We start from the raw sequence: 9,313 nt of genomic DNA, 5'->3' as shown, positions 1-9,313 counted from the left end.
CTTGTCTTCCAATTGCTGTGCGTGCGTACGCGTTGAATGTATATGCACGGTATGCGCGTGCGTGTGGGTTCATGCGTGTGGAGTTCGTGCTGCGCGGCTTACATTCGCTGCCGAAAGAACAGTCCGAATCAGCATATGAAACTTACGCGTCATGTTATTACGTTAATATATATAATTATTTTATAATTATTTCATTCATTATAGTTTATGCGCTTACATAATCATGAAACTCGTGAAAAATACCATTGATAAATTACCCTTCACGACTTATTTCATTTTCATTGGATTACAAGACGAGGATCAACCGGATTATACTCCGTTCGCATTCGGAAACACTGAATCAGAACAGCGGGCGGAATAACGAGATACGTAAAGTAAACGTTACTACTTTGCGTAGGTCGCGTTGCGCGTGACTGTCTGATTGTGTAGAATATGTCGTGCGTCGCGTGCGGCCGGGGGAGGTTGTACGTACCGCGCTGTGCGTGTTGGCCTGGGGGGGGTGTGTACAGATGTCTAAAGGAAATTCAAATATCTTTTTCACTCTAGATAACTCGCATCATAAAACACGAGGCCATACCCAGCGAGAGCGACATCTACAATGACGTTTGCGCCTCGAGCTTAATGAGCCATGGTGTTTCACCAACACGTTCAAGCCCATCACCATTGGCCTTAGCAAACGATGCCGATAAGTACGTGGGACTGGCCGTCATACTACATCTGGGATTCGGGAGTCACTAAGCCTATAATTAAGTTTAGATTTGCTATTCTCTTGGCGCGCTGCTGCTCTCATCCTTGACTTCATTCGGACTCTTTCTTCTCCCTTCTCTTCTCTTCTCTCCTCTCTCTCTCTCGTCTCTCTCTCTCTCTCGCCTCGCTCCCCCCTTACATTCTCTTCGCTCTTCTCTCGCCCTCTCGCTCCCCTCACCATTCTCTCGCTCCTCTCTTCATGTGTAGTTACCCCTCCTCTTTTCTCCCTCTTCCCTCTCTCTCTTCTCTCTCTCTCTTCTTTGCCTCTCTCGCTCTCGCTTCCCCCCACCATTCTCTCCCTCTCTCGCCTTTCCTCTTCATGTGTTAGGCTACCCCCCTCCCCTTTCCCCTCTCTGGCCTCTCCTTTTCTCCTCCCCCGCCTCTCTTCTTCATATGTATGACACCCCCCTTCTCTCTTCCTTCTCTCTCCTCTCTCTCCTCTCCCTCTCTCTCTACGTTTCTCTGTCTGCTCTGGCTCTCCTTCTTATTCCTCCTCTCTCCGTCACTCTCCTCCTCTCCTCTCTCTCTCTTCTCGTCTCTCCTCTCTCTTCCCTCTCTCTCTCCTCTTTTCCCGCTCTACTCTTTTTCCTCCTCTGTCAGTCACTCTTTTCTCCTCTGTCCCAGTCTCTCGTCTCTGTACTCTCTCTCTTCTCTCTCTTCTCCTCTCTCTCTATATATATATATATATCTTCTTCTCGCGTCTGTCTCTGGCCTCCTCCTCTTCTCTCTCTTCTCTCGTCGTCTCTCTCTGTCTCTCTCTCTCTCTCTTCTCTCGGCCCTCGCCGTCTTTCTGTCTCTTTCTCCCTATATTCTCATGCTCTCTCTCTCCTCACTTTCTTCCTCTCTCTCTCTCCTCTCTCCTCTCTCCCCTTCTCTCTCTCTCTCTCTCTTCTTCTCGCTCTCTCTCTTCTTTCTGTATTTCTTCTCTCTCTCTCTTCTCTCTCTCTTCTCTGCGGGGAGCACCACATGCGAATGCCATGAAAATTCAAATATTTTTCTTTTTGCATTTCCTTTCGTGATTTGTGTTTTATTTCTATTTAAGACCAAATTGGTTTGCAAGGGTTAAACTGCTCGCATTGCACTGACATCATGAAGCTCCTAAATTACATTCCTTTGCATGTTTACAGATAGGACCCACATCCCCGTCCTCTTGATAGGCCTGTATCAGGGTGATCGTCTCTTCGCGTGAGGCCTTAGCCAAGCCTTATTTTACGGATCCTTTGTCCCAGCCAGCGGGAATGATCTGCCTCCGACAGGGAAAGGAGACAACATGCAGTGTAAGCTGACCATCTAGTCTAACGTGAACGCAGTCTGAGAGACCCGAGATTGAGTGACCATCGAGTATATGATGCATAATTCTTTCTATTCCGCGCGTTGAATAACTACCTACTTGAATTGCCTTTTCATGCGCCCACCAGGCTTTTCATGGCTCTTTCAATGAATTCCACACAAACTTCTACGCTTGTGTGCTTACACTAACTGCTACACCCTACTACTTTGTGTTGCATACGCCTCGATACAAGACCGGAAGCTCATCATGCATCTCCTGACGAAGCGTTCACTTGTCTTTCGACTCTCTTCAGGGTGACGCGGTCCCGGCCCACTTTGGGTGCACCGGAAGAACGCATCGCAACTCCTGGGTAGGGACGTCCCATCCTTGTCGCGTTCGTGGGCTTTGCCAGGCTACCGGCTTTCCGCGGTATTACGCCGCTTTACCTACTACTTACAAATGGATCATGGATAGCCGTCGCCACGCGTAGTCACCTTAAGTACTTTAAGTCGTTTAACACTTTGTCGCGTCTGACGCAAACGGCGCCTTGACCGCTTACCTTTAATTACTGCCGTCGGTATCATGCATGAATGGATTCTAGATTCAATGAAGTAATGAAGCAATAGTTCAAATAACCTGGTTCACCATTAATTTGATTTATGAGATCCGATTTTGGCGCGAATTAAATGCAAATAATCCGTTAAAAATAAAAACAAGCTTTTTCTGTGCAATTTTGTTTCGTTCAACTCTGTTCACTTATTTGCGTAAAAAACACATTCAGTTGTTTGACATGTCACTTTGTTTCACGAAACAAAAAGCACAAACAGTTCGATGAGGCATCAAGCAGTGAAAACATCATTATACTTCGTGTGTTTCACCATCAGTTTACACAATTCGCACAAATTTATTTACAAAAAACGTATGACAACAAATGCTACAAAAACGCTTCACCACATTAGGCCAGAAGAAAATGCGAAAGATCCTTGTCATTTTCTACTGTTGCCCCTTGAATTCCAACATCCGTAGCTTATATAGCCTGTGAAGTGGATGGAGCAGCATTAACCTCTGCTCTGTATTGTCTCCTACATAAATGAAACAATCGGTGTGTTACATTATACCACAGTAGAGCGTCTGCTTGAAGATTATACATGTCATGTGCAAAACTCTTGTTATACTTGAAAAACAAGGGGCTTCATTGTGCAGCAGGTTACTCCAGATTTAATTATTTGAGAACAAAACACCAACTATATCTCAACTAATTACACCAGGAGCCGGTTTCACGGTGCGTGATTAACTTTAATTATAGTTAAATCAATAATCATGATTAACTTCCCGTAATTATGATTAGATAACGCCGGTCTACGCACGACACTTCCTATTATCATGCGGCATTATTTTAACAGACGCTGGCGGATTTTTTCCGCGTTTCCATAATGTTTCCGTTAAATGGCACGTTGCCAACTGCTTACCTTGCCATGCGCACCTTCCCCAGCAACCACCTCCGGGTTGGCCGTCAACTATCTTACTGTCGTATCATGATCTTGTGAAGACGAAGGTTGGCGTATAACGCGTTGACAGACGAACACACCCGACGCCCAACTGCGATAATCACGCAAACAGCCAGCAGTTTGAACGGACGTCGTTAGCTTTATCTACAACAATACTGATGCCTGTATGCTAGCTCACAACGATAACAGCTCGTACATAATGATGAAAATCTTCACACTCTCCTCTCTCTCTCTCTCTCTCTCTCTCTCTCTCTCTCGTCTCTCTCACTGTCTATCTCTCTCTCTCTCTCTCTTCACACACATCACACACACACACACAGCACAACACACACACACACACACACACACACCCACACACACACACCGCACTACACACACACACACACACACACACACACACACACACACACACACACACTCTTGCTCCGCTTTCCCCTATGTCTCTATCCTATTCCTCATGCCAGTATTTTCCTAACGCTTAAGTCACGTTTAGCGTAATTTTCACAGTAGCTTCGGGTTCGCCTCCGCTTACTTGCCTAGAAGGTTTACAATATAAATTTAATAGTGGCCTACTCGCCTACGCGACTACACGACTAGGCGAGGATCCTCTTGTAAACGCCGGACATGGAACGCGGGATAGGGCCAAAAAAGTTATTGTTTGTTTCTCGGGCTCCGCCGCATTTGCTTTTTTAGGTTCAGGCGCATGCGGTTACCCCTTTTTATTATCCCCCAAAAATACCCGCGATTCGAAATACGGAAATCTATAAAAGTTCAAAAAATTTCAAAAAAAAGGCAAAAAGGGCAAAATAAATGATTGATCCATATAGTTCTCACCATTACCTGTATTAAAATGCTTTTTGGCACCATTTAAAATCCCTTAGGTTGCTCTGATTCTCTATTTAATGTGAATCAATGCTATTGGCGTGTACTTATTACAGACCATCCAATTAAAAAACATACCTGCCTCATAGATTTTTTTGGGGCGATAAAAAAAGAAAACGCGTGCCTGCCTCATTTTTTTAATTGGCCTAAGAATCGAACAATTAATTTTTGTTTGGCTATAGTTGTTACAGAATACGTGGCACGATTTCATACATAACTGTCCTCATAATCATTGCGGTGGAATAACGGCGTAACGTGCGTATAAGGTGAATATACCGTAAGTATATCACGGTTCTTCTGGATCTGGTAAGTATTAAAATAATGTAGAAATACTCGAAATAGGGATTTTTTGACATACCTGACGCCGTGACTGATATTGTAATACTATTCCCAACCGTATACACACACACACACAACACACACACACACATATATATTATATATGTGTCGGTCGTTTTCCAATAATCGTTCGTTTAAATGCACGTTGCACTGCTTACTGCCATAGGCAACCTTCCCCAGCAACCACCTCGGGTGCGTCAACTATCTTACTGTCGTCATGCATCTGTGATAAGACGAAGCGTTTGGCGGTTAACTGGTGACAGACGAACACCCGATCGCAACTGCGATCATCACGCAAACAGCAGCAGTTTGAACGGACGTCGTTGGCTTATTACAACAATTACGATGCCTGTAATGTAGCTCACAACGATAACAGCTCTACATTAATGATGAAATCTTTCACACACTCTCTCTCTCTCTCTTCTCTCTCTCCTCTCTCTCTCTACTCTGTCTCTGCTCACTGTCTATCTCCTCTCTCTCTGTCAACACACACACCACAACACACACACACACACACACACACACACACACAACACACACACACACACACATGCACACACACACACACACACACACACACCACAACACACACCACACACACACAACACACACTCTTTTGCTCCGCTTATCCCTATGTCGTCTTCCATATTCCCTCCATGCAGTATTTTCCTAAACGTTAAGTCACGTTAGCGTAATTTTCACAGTAGCTCGGCGTCGCTCCGCTACTTGCTAGAAGGTTTACAATATAAATTTAAATAGTGGCCTCTTCGCCTACGCGACTACACGACTAGGCCGAGCGATTCCTCTTGGGTAACGCCGGACATGGGAACGGGATAGGCCAAAAAAGTATTGTTTGTTTCTCGCGGCTCCGCCCTGCATTTGCTTTTTCAGTCCCGCATGCGTTTACTCCCTTTTTATTTATCCCCCAAAAATACCCGCATTCGAAATTACGGAAATCTATAAAATTTCAAAAAATTTCAAAAAAGGCCAAAAAGGCGAAATAAATCTGATTGATTACATATAAGTTCTCACCATTACTGTATTAAAATGTTTTGGCACCATTTAAAATCCTGCTTGTCTGATTCTTATTTTAATGTGAATCAATTGCTTAATGGCGTGCTACTTATGACAGACCACCAATTAAAAAAAAACATACCTGCCTCATAGTCTTTTGGGGGGATAAAAAAAAGAAAAACGCTGGTGCTTGCCTCATTTTTTTAATTGGCCTTAAGAATCGCAACAATTAATTTTTTTTGGCTATAGTTTTTTACAGAATACGTGGACGATTTCATACATTAACTGTCCTCATAATCATTTGGGTGAATAACGGTGCGTGCGTTATTTAAGGTGAATATTACCGTAAGTTATTCACGGTTCTTCTGGATCTGGTAGTATTAAAATATATTAGAATACTCGAAATATGAATTTTGACATACTGACCCGCGTGGACCGATCATTGTAATTACTATTCCCAACCGTATACACACCACACACCACACACACACACACCACACACCACACCACCACACACACAACACAGCAACACACACACACACACACACACACACATATATATATATTTGTCGGGTTTTCCATAATCGGTTCGTTTAAATGCACGTGCCACTGCTTACCCTGCCACTGCGCACCTCCCCAGCAACCACCTCGGTGCGTCAACTATCTTACTGTCGTCATGATCTGTGAATGACGAAGCGGTTGGCGTTAACGGGCTGACAAGGCGACGAACACCCGACGCAACTGCGAATCATCACGCAAACAGCCAGCCAGTTTGAACGGACGTTCGTTGGCTTATTACAACAACTAGCAGAAAGTATACCCGTAGAACCAGCAATGTTGTCTTTTAAATATAAACTCCATGTAAGTGAACACAGATAATAGTTAAATTATTTCATGTAACTTGAAAAGAAAACCACTGCACTGCGGTTACAACAGAACACTGGCACAGCTACTGGGCCACTACTTACTGTGTCAGTACGGTTTACGTCAAAGCGCAGAGTGCAGCGGGGGAATCTGAGTTAGGGGGGGGCGGGATCTGAGACGTAGCACCATCTATTTGAGGAAGTAGATTGTTGTTTGAGCCAGAACATTTCTCCCAGACGTGGTGATCGATTTTTCTCTGCTCTTTTTCCCTGACTCCTCTCTCCCTCTCCTCTCCTTTCCCTCTCCCTTTCTCTGCTTACCTCCTCTTCTGATCCTCCCCTGCCTCTCTTCTCCTAGCTCTTCTCTCTCCCTCCCCCTCTGAATATGCTCCTTACGAGCGACAGGTCAAGAGACGCCAGTGTAATTCCCACGTATGTGATGTGGATCTGCTGCCTACGCACTGCCATCATATGGACGAAATAAGCATTTTATCGAATTTTTGACTTAATACTTAATACTTAAACTTAAAAAAAAATAAATTCTCAGCCAGAACCATTCTCCCAGACGTGGGTGATTCTGCAATATATCTTCAGTTAGCGCGATTGAGTGACAAATCATGTGGCGAAAAGCGAGAACAAACAAAACACACCACACATTACACACACACACACAAGATTAAGCCAAATTTATTAGTATAGATTACGATGCCTTGTTATGTAGCTCACAACGATAAAGCTCTACATTAATAATGAAAATCTTTCACACACACTCTCTTCTCTCTCTCTCTCTCTCTCTCTCTCTCTTTCTCTCTTCTGCTCTCTGTCTCTCTCACTGTCTATCTCATCCTCTCACAACACACACACACACACACACACACACACACACACACACACACACACACACACTCTCTTGCTCCCGCTTTCCCTATCTCTCTTCCATATTCCCTCATGCAGTATTTTCCTAACGTAAGTCACGTTTAGCGTAATTTTCACAGTAGCTCGGGTCGCTCCGCTACTTGCTAGAAGGTTTACAATATAAATTTAATAGTGGCCTACTCGCTACTCTACGCGACTAGGCGAAGATCCTCTTGTATTAAGAAAACGCCGGACATGGTTTCACAACGGGATAGGCCAAAAAAGTAATTGTTCGTTTCTCGGGCTCCGCCGCATCTGCTTTTTAGTCCCGCATGCGTTACCCCTTTTTATAACCCCAAAAAAATACCCGCATTCGAAATTACGGAAATCTATAAATGTTCAAAAGATTTCAAAAAGGCAAAAAGGGAAATAAATTGATTGATACATATAGTTCTCACCATTTACTGTATTAAAATGTTTTGGCACCATTTAAAATCCTGTTGTCTGATTCTTATTTTAATGTGAATCAATGCTATGGCGTGTACTTATTACAGACCACCAATTAAAAAAACATACCTGCCTCGTAGTTTTTTGGGGCGATAAAAAAAGAAAAACGCGTGCCTGCCTCATTAACTTTTTTTTTAATTGGCCTGAGAAACGAACAATTAATTTTGTTTTGCTATAGTTGTTACAGAGTACGTGGCAGGATTTCATACATAACTGTCCTCACAATCATTGGGTGAATAACGGTCGTGCGTATAAGGTGAATATACCGTAAGTATATGACGGTTCTTCTGAATCTGGTAAGTATTAAAATAATTAGAATACTCGAAATATGATTTTGACATACCTGACCGCGTGACCGATATTGTAATACTATTCCCAACCGTATATATAATATATATATATATATAATTATATACCTACGTTCACTTACACACACGATCGAGGACTCATTTGCACAGCCACAATAATACGTACGCGCACATGCACAATCACAGGCTACATAGGAAATGCACATGTAAACGCACAATAAAGGCCCACGCACACGTACACACCCTCGCAAACGCACACACACGCGCGGTCGCATACATGTTTTCGAAAAAGCATTGCCTTAAACTTTTACTCGCTCTCGTATACTTGCTTACACGTCGAGACGAGATCAGGAGACATTCTAACCAAGATTATCGCATGATTGGGCTATATCGTGACATTTTAGCTAATTAAACCGATTATGTTGTGTTCTTACCATGTTAGCTAATTAAACCGATTATGGTCGAGATCAGGAGACATTCTAGCCAGGATTATCGCATGATTGGGCTATATCGTGACATTTTAGCAAATTAAACCGATTATGTTGTGTTCTTACCAGAAATATATTTGTAAGAAAAACGTGTTTATATATAGTGACTAATATGGCTAAATACATCACCAAACACATATCCGAAAGGAGTGATGTTAAATAAGCTAAAAATAAAAAACCTCTTTAAATACAGTTATTGTGTGAACGCTGATTGCTTGCTATATAAGCTATGCATGCAACGCAATTGTACATTTACGTCTATAAGCTACGTTTATTTTAACTCACGTTGTGGCAGTCTCTGTCCGGGTGCGCGGGCCGCGTGATTTTTTTTCCCATTCACATAGTGGCATTAATTTGCATAAGCGGCGCTGATTGGCTGGCGGTTTTGGTACGATATTATATATACGACGATATTATATATACGACGATTTTATACGATATATACGATAACCCTAACCCTAACCCTAACCCTAACCCTAACCCTAACCCTAACCCTAACCCTAACCCTAACCCTAACCTAACCCTAACCCTA

General features: G+C 43.1%; 1 protein-coding gene across 1 annotated transcript in view; it reads left to right on the top strand.

Moving 5' to 3' along the window:
- Nucleotides 1-9,313, top strand: part of LOC106809116 (trypsin-like) — a 29,773-nt gene that overhangs the window by 2,392 nt on the left and 18,068 nt on the right. The window lies entirely within an intron of this gene.

The sequence above is a fragment of the Priapulus caudatus genome, unplaced genomic scaffold (genome assembly GCF_000485595.1).
Source record: "Priapulus caudatus unplaced genomic scaffold, Priapulus_caudatus-5.0.1 Scaffold330, whole genome shotgun sequence".
NCBI lineage: Eukaryota > Metazoa > Priapulida > Priapulimorpha > Priapulimorphida > Priapulidae > Priapulus > Priapulus caudatus.
Note: the sequence above shows the minus strand (reverse complement) of the source record. Positions and strands in the feature narration are given on the sequence as shown.